The sequence below is a fragment of the Nycticebus coucang genome, chromosome 14, assembly GCF_027406575.1.
Source record: "Nycticebus coucang isolate mNycCou1 chromosome 14, mNycCou1.pri, whole genome shotgun sequence".
NCBI classification, from domain to species: Eukaryota; Metazoa; Chordata; class Mammalia; order Primates; family Lorisidae; genus Nycticebus; species Nycticebus coucang.
Window position 1 is genome coordinate 52,341,957 of NC_069793.1, and position 21,827 is coordinate 52,363,783.

Genomic DNA, 21,827 nt, shown 5'->3' on the forward strand with positions numbered 1-21,827 from the left:
AAGTGTCCAAAAATTCAGCTTCCTGAGCCCACTCCCAAACAGAATCTCTGTAGCCTAAGGTCCAAGAGGGAAAATGTTTTTAACTCTCCAGGGAATTCTGTTGATCACCAGGTTTGGGAGCCACTAGCTATATTCCATCCCATCTGTTCCATTTACCAAGAATCTGCGTTGTGCCCTTGGCCTTGCTAGGCACTTTGGATACACCAGGCAAAAAAGACTTGTCTCCCTGTCTTCTGAGAAATTGGAGAGACAGTTATTATGCAGGGATCACAGAGGACACAGACCATGCCATTTGACACTTCATTTAGCCCTGAACCCATAATGTCTTTTGTACATCAATGTGGTCCACACAACTTCATCTGCTGGTGAGCTATTTGATTTTTACCTTGGTAATCCCAGTGCTGGTATGGTGCCTGGTCCCGGTGGGTTTGTCCAGTGAATGAAAGCTTACCAGTAAAAATCTAGTCAGGAGGGATAGAACTTCTTCCAGCTTCAGAGTTCATTAAAAGATTTCTAAAGTTTTTTGTTTGAATCACAGACCTTCAATTTCAGAATGCATTTCTGATATATAATTACAGAAGCTTTCTTATTTATATGGTCACATTAATGTTATTAACAACGTAAATAACACCTTCCTGGATCTCAGCAGTCTGCTGGCCTCTATGAATATGCCAGGGCCAGGGAAGGGGAGATGCTTGTCCATTCCTTCCTTTCAGCCACCCACCCAGGCAGCAGTCCATCTGGCCACACCCCTCACCACAGTCTGTGCATAAGAGCCTGTAAGGTCCAATGCTTGCAAGGGCATTCAGCCTTTATAAGCAGATGTGTACACCTGCATGGACAGGTGAGCCCTGCCTGAGTCAGAAATAACTAATGGGCTGTTCAAAGCCTATAGACCTGTCAACACACTTGGGGAGCCAGGATCTAATTTGAATGTAAAATCCCCTGTGCTACAGAGAGGCAGCACACAAAGCAAGGAGACTCATCAGGAGGCTTTGGGGAGACATGTCTGAGCGTGGGACATGCAGCCAGGGGGTGGGCTGGGCAAGCAGAGGTAGCCAGAACTATGGACTCTACTCTGCTCTGCCAGGGCCAGCATTCCCAGTGGTCTGTTGTTGCTATTGATGTTCAAAAAAGGACTTGTAATCTTGAGCTGATATGGATCAAAGATCATCTGGCCCTCCCTCCAGGCCCTAGCCTAGGAGATCTCTTCATCCAATAAAAGCCAGAGGGGCCTTTTCTGAAGTGTGTTCTGAGTACATTGCTAAATGAACACAGCTTAACAGTTCTTGGCTGCTGCAACCTCAGGGGGTGACCGGACTAGAAACCGACAGGGTGAGGCAGTTTCTGAGAAAGGATTTCTTCCCTTGCCCAACACAGCCTGAAAGGAGCTCTCTGCCCATGGAAAATATGCAGCTCTCAGGAGGTGTTTCAGCTGTCTGAGCAAAAGTGAAAGCTAAAGACAGTTTGGGCCCCTTCCCTTACTGTGCAGAGGAACTTAAGTCTCCTGGGAACTATTTTCCCCAAAGATCTATAAAACCAATTAAGGTTCTGGACAGGAAAGTGTAGAAATGGCTCCCTGATAGACAGGGTAGAACCAGTCCCTAAAATACACTCGACTACTGAACTGACTTTTGAGGAGATGATTGGCTTGGCAGGACCTATTTCACCTTCCTGGCCTGGGCACACAAGCACCAGGGTTTAGAAGTCCTGTAACATTTTCCTACGTGCGACACCACTGAGGCTGGTGGCTAAGGGCAACGGATACCTGTGTAGGGGATAGCAGACTCAGGGGAAGGACGCCGCTCTCCAGGTGACACACTCAGGGGCCACTTTCCTGTGAGCTCAGAGATGTTGACACAAGTGTTCCAGGATTCAGCGCGGCCTTGACCGTTCAGTGGGTCAAAATGCCCTTCACTGGCCACCCTTCCAATGTCCAGAAGCCCCAGGGGCATGGAGCACAGAAGGTGAGGCCCAGCTAGTAAATTTTTCATGGTGATAGCAAGACACTCTCCCACAATCCCAGTACTCTAAATTTGTGTTGGCTGAATGACCATGCTGGACTCTTTCCTTGCTATCTGGGCTCATGTTCTGAAAAGCACATTCACTAAAATAAGCAGCAACTTTTCAGAAAGTATTTTTTCCTTCCTCATAAAGATTCAAAACCCAGGAACTATATACAGGGTCAGCCGATATAAGACCTGGGTTATATCCAAGGTCACTCTCTGGTTTATTGTTTTATTGTCCTCTCCACAGAGGACAATTCAGGCTCAAAGCTCAGGTTTCAAAGGTTATTTCCTGGGATGGCTCTCTGTAAGGAATTTATTAAAAAGGAAGGGGTTAACAATGCCCAGGAGGCCAGAGTTCCTGGAGGGCTCGCCCTCTGTCCCCATCATTTACTCTTTCCACGTTAATGATCTGATATTTTTAAAACATTCTGGCTCACTCTCATGACAAATAACCTACTTCCTGGATGCTTCTGCCTTGCAAGTATCATCCTTAAAAACAGATATGTGTTTTCATTGGTCTTTATTTTCAAGTAGCTTTCTCACCTCGCACCCCCAGCTCCCGCAGAATTACTGTGTGACCCCGTCTGGAATGTGAAACAGTCCCTGAAGAGACAGTCTTCACATGAACTCACAAGGGTGTTTGCTATCAGCTTATTAGGCAAGAGGAACCTGAGACATTTTAAATATCAACTGTTGGTGTGGCCCACCCCACCCCATTCCCTTTGCCCCATCAATAATCACCTCCACCGGTGCATTAGACACAAGACGTAGAAAATGGACATAAACTGAAAAGCAGCCCACCACTCAAGTTCCTCTCTCTACAGAGAAAGTTCCTCAGATGACTCCTGGAGAATTCCTATCTGGAGAAGCTTTGCTGGTCTCTGCTCATGCTTCTTTGCTTTCGGCGAATCTCTCTTAGCTGGCAAGTGTTTTTGCAAAGCCCTGGATGGTCTGGTTCCAAACTCCCATATTCCTCCCCTAGCTTATTTCTCAACTGAACGCTCCCCTCCTTGCTTCCTCAGCTAAGAAGAAAAACATGTACACAATTCCTTATTTCCAAATACCAATCAGGGCCCGTCACACCGCCACACTATTTCCTTGGGAACCCCTCTACCTCTTTCTCTGCCTGGCAAACTCCTACTCATTCTTCAATACCCAAGTCCCATAGCACCTCGTTGGCACAGTCTTCCTTGTGTGCTGCTCTCAGTGCTTCCAGAGCACTTAGTGTGGCTTTCCATAGTAACATGTAGGTGGCTTGTGACCCTATATATCTGTCCCACCACCAAGCCAGGCCATGAGTTCCTGGAAATAAAGGGACTAAATCTTACTCACCTATGCGTCCCAAGAGCCAAGCCCAGGGCCTGGCACTTAAAAGTCCCATAACAAATGCCTGATGCCTTGACCAATTCCCAGGCCATTTCACCCCAGCCAATCCTCCTCTGTGCTTGAGCGGCCATGTGAAATGTGGGCCAAAGAAGGATGTTAGAGATAGACTCCCTATGTTTGAGCCCCAGCCCCTATGGGACAGCAGCAGGTTCTTTAACCTATATCTGCCTCAATTTTCTTCTCCTTACAAAAAATATCTATGCTCACCTCTTAGAGAATTGCAGTGAGGAACAGACCAGGTAACATATGTGAACCCTGTGCTCTCCCAATGGAAAGAGCTCAAGATGCATTTCCTTGAGCTCAGTCGAAAGTGTGAGGCCAGAGTCTTATAGAAAAAGTGGTCTATGAGTGGTCTCCATTCTGGCTCTCATGCTGTCAACACAGCAGTGGGGAAGCCAGCTTCTGGCCCAAGAGCCCCTCTCAGAGGAAGGGATAGTGCAGGCTGCATTCAACCCATGCCTCTTGGTGGGGGCTCTTAGCACAAGGCCTGCTTAGCAACAAGGCCCCGGTGATTTCTATCTGAATGGCAAATTGACAAGAGGCCACCAATGTCGAGGCTGGGCCATCATAGCCTTCATTTCCTGCCTCAAATTAATCTTTCACCCCAAGACACACCATAAAACAGAATAATGCTGACTCAACAATGTTAGCTTACTGAGTACAAGCCAAACAGCCTGCACATGAGAAGCCTCGGCCTCTCTATGCTGTTGAGCTCAAGTTTTATTAGGCCTTGATAAATAACAAGGTGGAAACGGTGCGGGGCCTGTTAATACCTCAGACATTCAAGTTCAAGGTCAAAAGGAGAAGTGGAAGGCATGATGGCTGAATCCACATGGGGAGACAACGTGATCCTGGGGAAAGAGCCATCAGACTCAGCTTCTATCACCTCACGCCTACCACTAGCTTGAGTTATGGGCCTGTGTAAGCCCTGTCCCTGGGCCTCAGTATCTTTACTTATACCTAGGAGAACTGGATTAGATGATCTCTGAGTTCTTTCTAGCTTTAACACTTAACGATTGTAAGTCTTAGAGACAAGTCCACCTTCCCTAAACCTTCCCCCTTTTCTGTTGTTGTTCCTCTAAGACATCTCTCATCTGTCCCTGAACAGCTTAATACCATCACTACTCTCTTTACCGCTCCAGAGTTTCTGGTCACCCCTGACCACAAGCCAGGCCAAATTCTTAAGAATATATTTATTACCCTCTGGTCAAACAATTTAATAGAGTCCTGGTACCTTGGGGCATTAGGGACTTGACTATCTCAGCTACCTCTAATCCCACTCCCCTCCCACACCAACCAACTTTCACTCCTTAGATCTCTAGCACTCTCCTAAAGTTAGCTCTTTCCCCATGCTGCCTGTCAGGAGACTAGGGCAACCACAGGCAGTTCTTATCCACACCCTGGCATTTCTCAGTACAGACCTGTGGAGAGGTGGCAAAGCTACAAAGGCCAGGAAGAAAGTGCCTGACAAAAGCAAGCTCTGGCCACAGGAGGAGAGGTGACCTGAAGGAGAAGACAGTGTTAACCACAAGGACAAGCTGTGGGTGGGCACTGAGGACCACAGAAACCTAGGAGATGCCTTAAGATGCCACCAAGCTGCCCTGCCTTCCTGACTTCCTCAATAAGCAATCTGAGGGCAGGTGAAGTTCTGTGACTTGCCCAAGACCACACAGCCAAGCTGTGGACAGCCAACAGAAGGATGTGAGTCTTGTGGCTTCTGCTCACTCCTTTTTCCACTCTATTTTGTTGACTTCGAGAGTCTAATGAGGCCAGCTGGATTCCCTGCAAACTCTTAAGAAACACAACCCATGTCACTCAGGAAAACAGCACAGCAGACACCTTGACAGTGGCCTCGCTGGTCCATGCATTCCTTTCCAACTTGATGTGGTTTCTCTTTCTTTCTGCAGCCCTTGCCACAAAACCCTGGGAAGTTCACAGGCCAGTGAGAAGGAAGACCTGGGTCTGCCTAGCTCTACCAAATGCCAAATACTAAGATAACCCACAACTGTCCCTCTTCCTCAGTCTACAGAAAGTTGGCGGGGGAAGGGTAGAAGGAAGAAAAAACCAAATTAACCAACTGGAAGGCTGATCCGTTTAGGCCACAGTATTATTCGTGGGCAATCAGATGGGTCATCTGAAGGTTTGTGACAACGAACAATAGGCATTGCCTCTGCCAATGACCTTTCAAACATCGGTGTTTGACAGAGCATCTCAGCATCAGGAGGAGGAAGCGCAGAGTTAAAGATTCAAGGAATTAATTATTCAGTGTGCACGACCCAGTTCCCAGAGGTGAGGCAGGATTGAGAAGAGAAAGCACCAGTTCCTTATCACAGCAAGAAACTCAAACACTTCACAGGGCAGTGTTCTCTATGCTGCCCAAGAGGACCCCTTTATAGCATAGAGTGGCCAAAATGTAAGAGCCACAGGGAGAAAAAAAGGTCAACTTTCATTTGATCAACAAATGTTTGCTGAGTTCCACTACGGCTCAGGCCCTTTGGGGATTTGCATATGGTTGGAGTTTAGGAGAGGAGAGAGATCGCAGAGTTTATAAACAGGAGGCCTGGGCTGTGTCCCAGTTCAGCCCTTAGAGAGCTACATTACCTTGACCAGGTTATAGCTTGTCTAAGGCAAACTTCTCATCTGTAAAATGGGACTAAGTCCACCTGCCTGATTATGAAGATGAAATGATCTTTATAAAAAGTAAAGTGCAATGTAAATAGAGAGTGTAAATAATAAAGATATGACACGACTCACTTTCCCTGAGAAGTATGTACTTCCCAGAGAAGTATATAATCTGGTAATATTTTAGAAAGTAACCCAAGGTACCTATTTGGCAAGCATGACATTCTCTGTAATTTGGGCAAATTGTATGCTTCAACCTGCCAGTGGAAATGGAGCCAGAGTTCAGTTCCAGTCTCCCAGCACAAGAAGTTGCTAGAAGGGATGCAAGAAACATAGAAAGAGGAGCGAGGATCTGCCTGTGCTCGGGTCAAGCCTTGACTGCCTGCATGATCCAGGAGAGAATCGAGATTGTGAGGGGGAAAGAGCAATTGAATATGTGGTCACTCAGAAACAAAACAGAACAAAAATTCATTCGAGAGCCATAGGAATGAGCCAGCCCAGAATGGTACACACTTCCCTCCCCACACACATTTCAGACAATTTTAGATTTCCCAGCTGGTTGCCTGACTCTCCTCTGTGGCTGCGCCCTGCATTCTGGGTTTCTCTGGAAAGAGGGAAGGGTCTCAGGCTGCAGCCAACTGGCCAGTCAGGGCCTCTCTGCCCTGGCCCCTCCCCAGATGCTGAGAATCAGAACTCCTGGAGCAGCTTTTCCCTGGGTGCGGTCAGCTTCTCCTCATCCTGGCCCCAACTCCCAGCACAGACTCCTCATCCCCATGTGGGTCCTCGGTGCCCACCAGGGCAGCCTGCAAGTGCCCAGACATGCCTGCTGGCTGCCCTAAGTGAGGCCTCCGTGTATGCCCAATTTCTTGGATTGGGCCCTGACATCCTCCCCTCCCCCTTACCCTCCCTCCCGCAACTAAATCCTGCCTAGGTTCATGCATTCAAGGATGCCCTTGGGGAGCAGGGCCAGTTTTGCTCACCCCTCTGTTCCCCCTAACTCATGGTTTTCTATAAATTCTTCACCCTCTTGTAAATACAGATTTGTAGTCCTACAGTGTTCTCTGATGGCTGTGTACAGGAGGAAGGGGGAGGAGTGGGAAGAATGCTAGCCTGGAAGCCCAGGCCTGGGTTTCAGTTCTCCATCAGACACAGTTAGTTCTAGAACCTTGAGAAAGTGCCTTTAGGACAGGTCTCAGTTTCCCTGTTTGGTAATGAGGGGTTTGCTCTAAACAACCTTTCTAATTATAAAGTTTGGCATTACAGAAACCAGACTAGCCTGGGACATAAAAGTCACACATCCTGGGCCTTATTAGCCTACAACCTGGGGCAGGTTATCTCACTGCTCATTTCCCAGTCTCCATGCCTAGAAAATAAATGAGGCTAACATGACCACCCCTCCTGGGGAGCAAGGCTCCTGGGAGACACTGTCTATGATAGAGTTTCATGGACTGTAAAGACCTGTCAGACCTCGGGGCTCAGCTACTGGCCACCTGCAATGTTCCTGGACCTGTGTCTGCCAGCAGGCACTGCCCAGCTCAGACAGGAAGGCTAGAGGATGGTTCCTCACCCCCAAGGCCCCCACAGTGGGTGGGTCGTAGCTCTTCAGGGTCTAGTCCTGGAATTAGATGGGCAGGTGAACAAGCCTTAACTCAGCCAGTGATGGATCCGAGGTGTGCACAAAGTACTCTGGGAGTGCAGGGAAGAGGCTCCAGCCCAGAGGGAATAGGCTGCCCTGCATGTGGTGAGCTGCTCCAGGAGAGGCAGAAAACAGAGCTGGACGGTAAGCCTGAGGTCCCACTGGAGAGGACCTTGAAGGTCAATGGAAGAGTGAGGGTCAGATGTGCCTTTGGAGGGGGTCTCTGGCAGCGCTGCAGAGGACAGAGCAGAGAGGACTGAGAGTGGAGCTGGGAGGAGGGCAGGGAGGCTCTTCCACTAGTCTAAGAAAGTGACTACGGAAAGCAAGCCCACGGTTACTTCCTACCTACACTGACCCTTCCTGACCTAAGGTCCCATGAACTTCTGAATCTGCAGGAAGATGTAAACATGTTTGTTCTCCTCAGAATAGAACCCAAGCAGATGAAGATGCTACAGTCGCATTTTCAAATCCTGAACAGATGGTCCAGGATGCTCTGAAGTCACTCCCTATAGAAGCTGCTTGGCAGATCCTTGCCTTGGCAGAGATCCGGGGCGGGGGGCTAAGAGGCTGGAATGTCTCAGAGTTGGGATTAGGATCCTAGGGTTGAGCTACTGACCCTGCTTAGGGGAATGAAGGCTAAAACATATCCACTCAAACACCATGAATCAGATAGGCCTTGCCTCTCCAAAATAATCACAGTCTCAATCCCTGCCTCCCCTGAGAGCAGGGAAGTCTGTGCAACCTTGGAGGTCATCAGCATAGACAGAGGCTTAGAGGAAAATGAAAGTTTCACCAGCATTGTTACTTAGAATGGGGTCAGGTGAATTTGAGCTTAAAGAGTCTAAATGCTCCCACACTTTTCTAATTCCAGGACTAGACCCCAAGGAGCTACTCAATGGCATAAAAGATCCATCACTGTCGCTTACTCACTGGATTATCAGGCTTCACAATGGCTGAAGTCTTCCTCCAGGGTGAACCACACACAGGTTGTCATGTTCCTTTAAAAACAAGAGCCCAGAGTTAATGTCAGTTCCATGATCTTATGTTACAGCCTCCTATCTCCTCCCCTTCAAGAGGGCATGCAGGTTGTGTACTTTGCCCTATGTGACATTTTACCCAGCAAGAGGAAATGGACAGACAATCTCTCTGTGCTCCAACAAGTTTTGTCCATAAAGAAAAATATAGTGAGATTGCTAAACAAATTCTATTACTGGCCACAGTCTGGGCACCCTAAGAGTTTATCCTATCTCTTCCCAAAGACTGCTGACAGACTAAGACGGATATGGAAAAGAATGCTTTATTAGCTGCTTTCGTAAAAACAGTGTCAGAATTTCTAAGCCTAAGACACAGGAAAGTAAATCTGATGTAAAACTTGATAAGAAGTCACCAGTGCGAAATTGGTTACATTTTCTAAGTAGAAAAGTCCAAAACACTAAATAAACTAGATTATGAAAGTTTGATCATGGCTGAGTTTCCTAAACAAATTATTTTGGTTGCCAGTGACCACCCACATTATGTGGTTACATCCTATTGCTTCTGCAGAAAATGCCTCTACACCTGTTTGAGAAATGATGTCCAGAGTTATAAAATATTTCTAATGATTTTCTTTCACATTAAATATCCAAATGTCTAAGAGGTGGCCTCAAGAGGGCAAAAACTAACACAGATGTGAAATTGGAGCTCTATAAAAGGCAGTATCCAACTCCAGGGAACTGCAAACACTTAGCTCTGCAGAAGTGGCAGGTCTGTTTGCCCACATAAACACACACACATATTCTCTCCAGCACACAAAGAGCCAGGTTTCAAGTGCTGAGAGATGGATTCACTGTTTAGAATTTTAAGACAATTAACGGCAGAGAACCTGCTATTTACTGAGTGTTTCTCATGCATGGCATCAGCCCTGCTGGAGACTAGACATACTTGATCTCAGTGGCTCCTCACAGACAGGAAACAGAGGCTTAGAGAGCAGATAGCACCTGCCAAGGCCCCACAGCAAGGCAGGATGTGAGCCCAGGCCTGGCTGACCCAGTGCTCACGGCCCTTCCCACCAAGCTCAGGCAAGAGGTGTCCTGGGACACCAACACCTAGAGTAGCCATAATGGATCCACACACCTGGTGAGCCCAGCAAGCTCCTAGGGCAGCCACCTGAGCAGAAGCTGCAACCATCATCATCATTTTAGTCCACACCCTTCGGGGCCGGTGCCAGCTGACAAACAGGCTGGCCCACGTTGGCCACATACTCTCAGGCTGAGCTGTAGGCTCTGTGTTACTGTGCTCAAGCCAGAAGTCAGAGACACTGGAGGCTTCAACTTACCTGTCCCTGCTTCTCAAGGGCAGGTTCCAGGGGGAGGAGGGGTGGGGAACTGGACATCCTGATACAGAATTCCACTGTCTGCCCAACCAGGGTTTGAAAAACCTTATGTTCCCCAGATCACAGAAATGAAGTCCTACCCACTCCCTAACTCTGGGACATTACCGAGACCAGCAGCAAGAAAACAGGAGGGTTTCTTTGAGGTTATGCTCCCTTCCCTTGAGGGGCCTCAGTTTCCCCATCAGTAAAATGAAGAGCTTGATATTACTGATGATTTCCTAACCAAGGACCCTATCCAGTTGCCTCCATAAACCCCAAGTTTTACAGACATGTACAAATCTGGTTAGCTGTGAAAAGGACAGGGAGGGATTAACCTGTACACAGCCATTGCACTGAGTGGTTAGCATATGTTACCTCAGCTAATCCTCCCAATCACCCTGGGAGCCAGGGATAGTATCAAGTTACAGAGGGGGGAAACTGAGGCACAGCATAGCCCAGAGTCCTCTGACAGTGTCTCAGTTAGCAGTGACCCCAGCAGCCCTTGGACTCACAGTGAAGCTGGCCTGAGCCCACACCCATGCTTGGTCTCTGACCCAATGTTTGTTTCTCTTTGTAATCAATCAGAATGAAGAAACACTGTCTCTCCTTGGACGTGCCATCACAGCAGTCGCAGGCAAAGAAGCATGAGGTCCCTTGTTTGGGTGGATACCGGAAAAGTTTCCTGTGAGCTTCAGTAGCTTCCTGGATCCCCGGGGTCACCAGAGGACCAGGGGAGAAGAACTCAGGGAGACCTTCCTCTCTGGTGTTCTCCAAGCTCCTCCCTGAGGAACCTGGTACTTGGACAGGGCCTGGCCTCTCCAAGACCCCTGGTAAGTATGTAACGGAAGTTAGTGTAAGATACGTTAAGAGCATCAAACCACAAACCAGCCACGAGCAGCATGTGCCACACCGAGGTCCCGCACCCCAGATTCGGAATCTGGGCCAGGTCTCCTCTTTATCCCAGACACCAGGGAGCTTCTAGTGAGCAAGAAGAAGTGTTTAGACACAAAGGCTACCCAGTGAGGCAGTTAAGAACTCGGGCCCTGCTATCAGGCAAACCAAGGTTTCTATCACTTTAAAGGATTGGGTGTCTCTGAGCAAATTATATAATCTCTGTGAGCTCAGTTTCTTTTCTTTTCTTTACTTTTTTTCTTTTTCTTTCTTTTTTTTGCAGTTTTTGGCTGGGGCTGGGCTTGAACCTGCCACCTCCGTTATATGGGGCCAGCACCCTATTCCTTTGAGCCACAGGCGCTGCCCTGAGCTCAGTTCTGTAAAAATGAAGGTAGTGTTAGTACTCACTTCATAGGGCTGCTCTGAAGATTACAAGAGATACTATTATTCAGGACTTAGCCCCATGTATGTTCGGAGGAAGTGGTAGGAGGTGACATCTGATGTCCCTGTCTACATCAATATGACTAAGCATACTTGGCTTAGTCTCTCTGTGTCTCAGTTTCCTGGTATGTAAAATGGGATTGATTGTGAAGATTACCTGAGTTATGCAGGTAAAGAGCTTAGAACAAGAGCTTACATTTCTGGAGCAAAGTAAGCACTCAATTAAAGTGAGTTAATATTGTTAATTATTAATATTACTAGCATCCTTCTCCCTTTATTCTTGATAACAGATTCCGTTCCATCCCCCACTCTCCAGCCAAAAGGATGGGCATAGGACTCAAGGTAGATTCACAAAAGGATCTCTTCCCCTTGGCCACATCTGCCGATATAAAGGGTGTACATGTGCTCCAAGCTAGGCCAAGTTCCAATCTGAAAACTCTGGAGAAGAGGAGGTCCTCCTGTGTGGGCTAGAGAGCCATGTGGGGTCAACTGGGAGCACCCTGCAGCCACGACTCCCTGAACAACGACCCCCTGTCTAGGAATGCTGCAGGTCACCTGTTCTCTTCCCGGGGCTAGATTCTTCAGCACCTCCTTTGAGCGTTTAAGCCTCCCCGAAACCTTCTGATGTATCACATTTTTGTTTAATCTCATTCAAATTTGGTTCCTGTCCCTTGAAACCAAAAGAGTCCCACCTACTAAACAAATGGCTGCTTTATCATTGCCAAATCCCTCCCAGAAAGAAAAGCCACCTGCACACGCTGGGTGAGACCGAGGGAGCCAGGGAAAAGCAAATGGGTAGCAACGTACCACTGCAAACCGAAGTGATGGGAGGCCACTGCAAGCCCCCAAACCAGTGCCCCTGCTGGGAAAGGAAGATCCTGAAACTAAAAGAGTGCGCAGTCCTGTCCTGCAGTCCCCGGCTGAGAAGCCAGCCTCAGACTGGGCCCCTCTGCACACAGCGTTAAGAAAGGGGAAGAAGAGAAAGAAGGAAATTGGAGCTGATTTTTATTGACTTCAAAGTGGTGCTGAAAAAAATCCAGATAGCTATTTAAAACAACTTTTTTTAAAGGAGGAAGTAAGAGAGAAAAGGGGGAGGGAGGGTAAGGAAAGAGAAATTGCCTTATTTGAGCACTCAAATATACCATGGGCTGTGGGCCACACTCTTTTCATTTGTTTGATCTTATCTAACCTTCAGCACAGCCCTGGGAGCTAGATGATCACCCTGCCCATTTTCTGGGTGAAAAAACGGAGGCTTACGGGGGGCTCAACAACTAACTCATGAAGGTCACACCACTTATGCCTAGTGGCTGATGTGCTACCTCCCTTGTATACTCTGATTCCAGAGCCTGGGGTCCCTTCCTCCCGCGGACCGTGTCTGCTGCCATTCACACCTCTGCTCAGACCCTCTGATAGTGACAGAGTGTCCTGCTACTTCCTCATCCAGAACCACTGAGACAGCCTGCCAGAGACAGACAGGAGAGGCGGCATCTTGATACCACAGGAGCATCCTTGGGCAAGACTCCTTCTCTGGACCTTAGTTTTCTTAAATCTCAAAAAGCCGGTGTGATTCTAATGAGACAGCATTTATCAGTGGGTTTTAACCACGATGCGACCGTCACAATCCCAGGGGGAGTTCTTTGTGTTTTTGGTTTGCTTTGGTTTTTGTCTCAGGCACTTGTCCCAGGAGATTCTGACTTAACAGATATACTAGCGCCTGGCACATAGCACCGTGCTAAACAGTATTTGATTTTCTCATTTTCTCTTTCCTGGGCCAGCACCCCCAAATGATTAATTCCTATTCCCCCATTTCTTCTAATATGCACCCTTTTAATTCCCTCCAGGAAAAGAAGCTCTACCTTCAGAAGTGTTTTTAAAGGGTTTTAGAGAAACAGAAACAAACAAACAAAAAAAAATCCATGGCCTGATAAGAAAAACCAAAAGGTGCTGACCACCTGCTACCCCTCTGGCAGGCTGGCCATAGATGGACACACAGTGAGCACACACAGGCCCCCAGGCACCCAACGCTGAGCTCTGCACAGGCACAAATTAAAATGATCGGCCAAGTCAGGAGTCTACAGCACAAGCATCAGATGGTATAAAAAGAGAGCCAGGCAGAGACAGAAGTGGTAGCTTCCAACATTTGCTAGAGAATTAAACTGGAAACCATGGTCTGGAATGATATGAAAATCCTGCTGACCACAAGAATGTCAAGGAAAGCAGCCTTCGGCAGGGCCTGAGCTGTACCTGTGGATGCAGCAAAGGTCCCAAGCATTCCCGGGGGGGCCTCGTCTGCCGACCCTCGCAGGACACATGCTTCACGAGGCCACATGCCGCCCTGCTCCCTCCCACCTGGCAGCTCAGGCCTCTGGTCTTTGATTTCTAGCGGCAGGCTCCAGACAGTGGCTGCTCTTGTCATGGGGGAGTATCTAGGCAGGTATTTCCCTTCCTGTCCTTATTCTGCTATTTAAAACGTAAAAAAAAAAAAAAAAGGAACAGGCTGATTTTCCCTCAGGGCCTGATTTGATTTCACTCCTGGGGCACACGGCACATCGCTGCCTGGGGCTGGGGTGGCATGCGGCACACTGTCAGGGATCCGTGAGCAACTGGACCAGCTAGACATCTGAAAGGGGACTGAATGTCCAAGGGGTCCCATTTCCTGCACTCCTCCCCAATCTAATTTCCTTTAAATCAAACCAGAAAAAATTATTCAGTATGTATTTGCTGAGTGCCGTGGCTGGCACTGTGAAGAACGCTAAAAAGCACGGAAAACGGGGCCAGGATACAGGAAACAGAGGCACTGGGAGGAAGGTGCCCCTTCTGGGCCAGCCGGCACCTGGGGTTAAAGCCCAGCCTTGCTGCTTCCCCTGCCAAGAGAACTTGGGTAAGTCCTTTCTGCTCTGAGGCTCACTGTTCTCCTCTGTGAGATCATGGCTGCCTTATAAAGTTGGGGTGAGGATTACATAATATATTAATAAATCAAAGGATAACAAAGTCTGCCACGTGGTAGCCATTTACTCTGAGTCTGGACTCTATGCAAAGTGCTTTGCCTGGGTGCTTCCATCAATTCTTACAACTTCCCTGTGAGGCACATCCCCAACCTCAGATGAGAAAACCAGGGCTCAGAGAAATGAAAGGCCCACAGCTCATATGAAACAGACCTAGAACATGTACCCAGCCTCTGCGCTCCTGCCTGGCAGGTGCTCCAAATACAGATCATGTCCTCCCTCCTGGAGACAGAGAGGCTGAGGAAAACCTCTCAGGAACAGGTAAATGCTGAACTGAGGTTGTTGGCTGGTCCCTCTACCCAGGAGGCCGATGGAAAAAAGAGGGGATGTATTGGCTGAGAGCGTTAGGAAAACTTTCTGAAGCAGGTAGGGCTGGATCCAGGCCTTGGAGGATGCAGATGGAGAATAGGAAAGGAGGGGAAACAGGTACAGAGCCAAAGCAGAGCGGGCAGGGAAGAGCCAGGTGGCAGGGCAGTGGAGAGTGGCCAGGCTGGAGGGGGAGAGGAAGGGAACTGGCCTCAGGGAGGGGCAGCCTGAGCCATTACGCTGGGCAACTCTACCTGGGATCTTTGTCACCTGTGCCCCAGAGACCCACCCCCAGTCACAGGGCAATCACAGAGGGCCCAGTTCCCTCTTTCTTCCCACCACAGGCTCAAAGCCCAACTCCATAGCAGGTGTATCTTCCAACTCCCCCTCTGCCCTGCTCTGCTGACCTGCCAAGCCCAAACTCTAACCCAAGCTGCAGGGTGCCAGGAACCAAAATGCTGCCATGTGCACATAAGGAGCGCCACCTCCACCCTGGCATGAGGGGCCGGCACAGGTGAAAGAGGCTCAAGGCATGAGGTTCTCCTGGCAGGGTCTCCATCTGGTTGGACTCTGTATTCCTCACACCTGCTGAGACTTTGTAGGCACTTTCTCCATAACCAGAAGATTCTTTTGCCTTAAGAACAACTCTATGGAGTTTGATAGTCTAAGTTAAAGGCTGTCCTTGAGCCTTTAGTCCCACCTTAGCTGGAGGGGTCAACTTGCCTATTCACCTCCCAGAGAGGAAGTGTTCCCTGCCCATCCAGCAGTCTCTGCTCCACCCGCCACAGCCGCTCTGCCTAGTGAACACAGTGTGTGCCCTGCATCCAGCACCTGTTTCTCCTCCTAGGTGAAGCTGCCTCCTCCACCTCCAACCTCTACCTCCAACTGCAAGGCTGCAAATGCTAAAAGCTCCAATGCCAGCCCCAGTGTCCCTGCTCCCCATCCCTTCCTGAATGCTGAGTCCCAGCCCAGACCTTGGACACACAGAGAATGAATGGAAAATGGGATGATTTGAATACTTCTGATCATCAGCTCCGCTCAAAGCCATGCCCCTGTGCTCTGGAAGCAGCAGGACCTAGGGAACAGATGATAAAAGCAGAACTGAACAGAGGTCTGTCCGTCACATGGCCTTCTCCCCATCCTCTTAAGGAAAAGGGACAAAGGAGAAATGATGAGATGGTTTTGGGCACAACGGTCAATCTGAACATCCAGAATCTGGGATGGGCAGTGGGGTGCCTGTTTTGTTACCTTTGAATTTTGCGAAGTCTTTTAGCAAATTACCCAACTCTGCCGAGCCTCAGTCTCCTTCCCTGTTCAGTGAGCAAAGTTACCAGTAATCACACTGAATGATTATGAAGACCCAATGAAATACCAATGTGAATGTGCTTGCAAACTGTGAAGTCCCCTCGGAAATACCAGACATTTTCCATAGTCCTGGGAGGTGGGGTTGTCATCAGTTCAGAGTAAGTGGTTCAAAGAAGAAAAAGAAAACTAGGAAACAACGTGTTTTGGCAAACCTTTTTCAATACTCTCTAGTACAAGGCACAAGTCTCCAACAATTAAAAAAAAAAAAAAAAGCAAATACCTTTGATTGAGATCTATTTGCAGTAAAGACCATTAACATCTATACCATAAGACAAAACAGAAAGTGTTACACGGAGGATAGACATTTTGTTCTGGCCTCTGGAGACTACAGAGGCTTTTATCATAATATTATTATAATGTAATTATTAGCATAGTAATAGCCCTTCCTGAGTGCTTGCTCTGGGCCAGGTACTATTCTAAGTTTTGTCAAGTCTTCTCTCATTTAATTCCTAAAACCCACCATATGAAGTGGGCTTACAGGTGACAAAACTGAGGCCCGCAGAAGTCGACTCCTATCTTGGCCTTGTGTGGCTGGCGAGTGGGAAAGCCAGGATTTGAACCCGTCGGGCTCTGTCCCTCCAGCACACAAAGGGTCAGGGCAACCAAGACAGTCCCTGATAAACTCTGTATGTGGCTGAAAGGCTTTGATAAGAACTGCAGGGCTGAGTCACTGAGGACTAACCCACAGCCTCTCCCACTCGTGCCCCACCCACCCCTACACACACACACACACACACACACACACACAGAGACTGCCCCTGGTCTGTCCTGGAAGTCGGCCACGCCTCTACCCTCCCTGTGCCTCTATGTGGGAGCTGAATACAGAGAGAGAGAGTGATGTAAGAACCTACAGGTCAATGTCTACCTTTACTACAGGCCACCCACAGATCAGTCCCAGCTCTGCCACTCACTGGCTCTGTGACCCTGGCAAGTCTCAGCCTCTCAGAGCCTCCACTCCCTCACAGGTAAGATGTGGTTAACACCGGTGAGCTTGGCAGTTGTTGCAAAGACAAAATGGGATGATAGGTCTAGTGTGGCACCTGCCACACTGGGGTGTCAATAAGCAATAGTTGAACTGGAAGACTTGACCGAGGATTTCCACTGCAAAAGCATTTTCTTCATAATAGTATCTGGTAGCAATAGCACTTTTGACTTGTATCCATCTGCCTTCATCTGCCATTAAGCTAAATCCATTACATGGATCACCTCATTTAATCCTTAAACGCATTGTTATTTTTTTCATTGAGCTTTGCTTTAGGACATCACAGTCATTTTTTTTACTTACACATACGGACGTACAGAGAGGGACAGATGGTCAACAGTACCTTTTAGGCACTGACTACAAGTCAGATACTGTTCTAAGCATCCTACATTCAGTGACCCATCTCATCCTCTCAAAAACATGCCCATTAGTACAATTTGATCTCCATTTTACAGTTGGAAAGCTTGTAAGCAACAGAGAGGGAAGTGTCAAATGAGTAGGCTTTTTTAAGTCTTAGTCACCTCATCCTGGGATCTCAGCCTTCCATCCATCCTCCTTGGCTCAGCTCCCTATATCTCATCCTCCACAACCTAGTGGGAAGCTCTTTCCATACATGGCACTCAACTGCTCAAGAACACTCAAAGGCTCCCAGCTACCTAGCCAAGAACCCCAGTAGGTTGAAGAGGACCAAACGAGGACTCAAGATGTCTGCAGGATCTGGCCTTGCCTCCTTTTCTAAGGTCCCAGATATTTCACTTGCTGGTTTAACAGTCCCAGGGACAGAGTGAATCAGTGAGGCCTTCTCTTACCATCTATGTAAGATTCTAGCCCTTCCCCAACTACTCCCCTACCCCCAACACAACACCCCCCATCTCCTTTCCTGTTACAGTTTTCTCCACTCTGCCTCTCATCACCTGGCCGCCCACATGCCTAACTCACTTGTTTATCGTCTCGGTCTGTCTCCTCCTGGTATGTAAGCTGCATGTGGCAAGGGACGCTGTCCTGCTTTGCTTTATTTCCTGCTGCAACCAGCACCCAGAACAGTGCCTGCCTGGCACTGAGTTAGAGCTCAGGCACCTGCCGAATGAATGGACAAGCAGACATTGGAATGAACTTCTCTGTGCAAGCTTTTAGCTTTCAGAGGAACGGTCAGCCTAAGAAGAAAATGTCCAAATGGGGCAATGGTGAGAAAATGCCTAGTGTGCCTCCAGTCTCCCTCCTGCTCCCGAGGTCCTTTCTGGAAGACAGGCTGGAGATGCCTGCATTGAAATGTCTGGAAGCCAGACCCTTTCTTGCCCATCCTCTTTGGGCTTTACCAGAGTTCCCTGTGAGGCCCAGGGCTCTCATCCTCCCATCCCTATTTTGAATTTTAACACACTCAAACTCATCCCCTCTCTCCCCTCTCTGTCTATCTGCCTGTCCTGAACTCACCTGCCCACCTGCAGGCCTCAGTACCTACTGGAGACACCCTCTCCTTCCTCCCACTTATCCACCTGTACTTCACCTACCCTTCAGGATCCAGACCCAATACTGCTGTTGCTGCCACCTCCCAGGCCCTCTGCAGCCCATGGAAAACATGCCCACACCCACTCCATCTCCTTCAGTCATATGGATATTAGTGATGAACTGCTCTGTGACTTGCCTTCCATGACGGAGCTGAACTGTTACCAAAATCTCCTGCTACATAACTTTTTCATATCGTATATCCTGCTTTCCCAATGTAAATGCTTTGGGAGGAGAGGCTTGGGGAGATCCATCCTGGCACCCCACAGGGAGCAAGGCACACAGTAGGTGCTCAATAACTGCTTCTAATTTTTTTTTCCCAAAGTAAACCTCAGTCAGGTCCCTTCCTCAATAGTAAGTACCTGGACTGGCCTCTCCCACAATGCGTTTTTATTACAGAGCTGAATTGGATGTTGGTTACCTGCTAACCTAGCCATGGGCCTGTGTTTTTAAGGGGTGTTAGACCTAATCTCCATCCTCTGAGCTGAGCAGATGAGATGATTTGTAAAGCGCTGCAGGTCTGAAAAAGGAAGTGCATAGTTCTTCCAGGCAAACCCAGAAATTCAGAGAATTATTCTGATTTCCTGAAATACTGGTGTTCACCAGAGGGAAAAAAACATGTGTAAGTTTTAGGTGTCGTAGCAGAAAACCAGCACTTGAGGCTCAGGTGTGTCCACTAAACACAGCTCTCAGTAAGGTGAGACCATAACAAATGGTGGCAAAATCTTAAGTTGCTGGTAATCTTTGCAGAGACAGGGAGTCAGGAGGGCCTCTGGTCTCCTGGTGGCCCCTCTGCAGGCTGGGACCAGCTCACTCCTCACCTGAGGAACTGAGGCCCAGGTGGGTAGGAGGCTGCATAGCCCTGACTCAAACAGGAGGCTCACCCTGGTTCCACATGGCCTCAACACTTCTAAATTAGCCAACTGGGATCCCCAGATTATCTGTGATTTTTTAATTTAAATTTAAATTATTTAAGTGTATTTCCTATTTAATTTAAATTTAATTTAAATTATTTAAGTGTATTTCCTATTTAATTTAATTTAAATTAAATAGGAAATACACTCACTGGGTTCCAAACTCAAAAACAAAAGTATTCAGGAAATATCTCCTCCTACTCCTGGGCTCCTCTGCCCCACACGCCCCCACTCCGAAATGGGTGACTACTGTCATTGGCCACCCGTGTCTCGTTCCTGACCTGGTTTGTGCACGTACACACAGATGCAAATGCGTCCTTTCTATACATAGATACACACTTCTCTGTGCAAGCTTTTATCTTTCAAAGGAATGGGCTGGGAGACAGAATATCTCTACATGACAAAAAAGACAGGGGTGGCGCCTGTGGCTCAAAGTGGTAGGGCGCCAGCCCCATACACCAGAGGTGGCAGGTTCAAACCCAGCCCTGGCCAAAAAAAAACAAAAACAGTACATCTGTATGACAAATCCATGAAGCCAAGAGAAGTATTCTGGAGAACACATGGGTGAGACGGCTTGAGGCATAAGGTCACCACAGAAATGGAACCTATTGGTTCTGCCCCTGGTACAGATCCCAGGGTGGCAAGGGGTGGTTCTGGAAGGATTGGGATGAAATCGGACACCTCGGGAGTGCTGGATGCTCCAATGGCCAAAGGCTCAGACTGGCTTTGCTGAGAATTTCGTCTTCTAGAAGAGAGAGGAAGTGTCCAGAACAACGGAGTAACCTAATTCCCCAATTCCCACAGCAATGGTGGACGGGGTTAGTGACCAGGAAGACACAGGAACTATGGAGGGAAAATATCATTTCCTGTGAAGTATGTGAGAGCAATATGTGAAGGGGAAGTTGGTGTACTGAGACTCTGAGAAAACAGACCTCAAGCGGCTGAGAGGCCAGCAGGGCTCTGGACCTGAGATGAGGAAGTCAGGGCCTCAGACTCTGAGATGCAACTCCCAGCCACGCAACTGAGGAGGACTGGGAGGAAGGAAAGAGGGAGCCGAGATGGGGCAAGAGTTCGGTTTATTAAAAAAAATACATTTAGATATTTGCAGTGATTTCAAGTTCCCAGGAAAGTGACCTCCTAGAGGACTAAAAAAGGTTGGCTGTGAGATGCTCAGTGCCTAGCGGATGGACCTCCGCAGCTGTCCAGAACGCCTGGCCGCAGTCTTGGCGTTGCCTGGGGCTGAGAACATATGGCGTCAAGGTGTCACTGACTTCCTCTGTGGATGAGATACTCGATCGCAGAAGGAGAATGGCAGCAGACATGGCATCGTGTCACAGGTCAGAGAGGCAGAGGGCAAGGGCCAATTCAACTGTGGCACAATGCTTTGCCGTCACTTACAATTTTTCTTTTATATTTACTGAAAAATATTTTTAGACTTCTGACATACATTTTTATTCCGTATCACTCTTGTGTAAAGACAAAACAAGTAAATTGGTTAAGGCGTTTCTAAAACTTCTTCACTCTCAGAGTCCAACTCTTCCCGGTCACTTTGTGACTCAGCCATTGATGTCTGTGTTTTCCCGACTCAGTCAGGTGCTGATGTGTTTCTTCATCTGCGGTTGTCTCTTAAACCAGTGTCCCCGAGGAAGCCAGTTAGAGGGCTCATGTCCACAAAGGAGAGGTGTCTAGCAGTGTGCCAGAAAGCTCCCTTCCTGACAAGCACTTTATGAGCACCCTAGGTGACAGGCAGGCATATTACCTCCATAGGGTCCTGAAAAAGCGCAGCAGAGCAAGGCTTCACTAAATGTAATAAGTTGAAACTTAATAGGAATGCTTGTTCTGGATCAGGTGGGGATAAATTAGGAGGCTCTGCATTTAAATTCTAAAGCCACGCAAGTTTAGGACAGAGGAGAAGCAGCTTGGCAACAGCACCTGTTAAAAAGACCTGGTCAGCAGTAATGTCAGTGATGTGATATGGCTGCCAGCAAAGCCGATAGGATCTTGGGCTGCATTAAGAGGAGTAGAACGTCCTGAACGAGGGAGGTGATAGCTCCCTTCCTCTGTCATGGTCATACCATGAATACGATATATGGTCTGGGTGCAGATTTTATAGGATAAAATGATATGGAAAAACTGGAGTATGTTCAGAGAGAACCACTGGGAAGGTAAAAATCCTGAACTTGCACCATGGGTTGTTAATCTGGAAGAAGACTCAGGAGAGAAGCTGAGGACTGTCTTTAAATACCGTATTTCACTGACCAGAAGATACTTTTTTGTTCAATTATAAAATATCAGAAAGGAGAATGCATCATAACACCCCACCATCTAACAATCTCCGCCGCGAGGCATCTGTAGCACAGCTGTCATTGCCTCGCGTATGGGAACTTGACTCTTGTGCCTGGTGGCACATCTGAACA

At 48.1% G+C, this 21,827-nt stretch overlaps 1 protein-coding gene across 10 annotated transcripts in view; it reads right to left on the reverse strand.

Moving 5' to 3' along the window:
* Positions 1-21,827, reverse strand: part of MICAL2 (microtubule associated monooxygenase, calponin and LIM domain containing 2) — a 231,702-nt gene that overhangs the window by 195,301 nt on the left and 14,574 nt on the right. For all 10 annotated transcript variants that reach the window (XM_053560668.1, XM_053560664.1, XM_053560667.1 and 7 more), the window contains exon 2: positions 8,584-8,651. The gene's annotated coding sequence lies outside the window, so the exon portion shown is untranslated. The remainder of the gene's footprint in view (positions 1-8,583; positions 8,652-21,827) is intronic.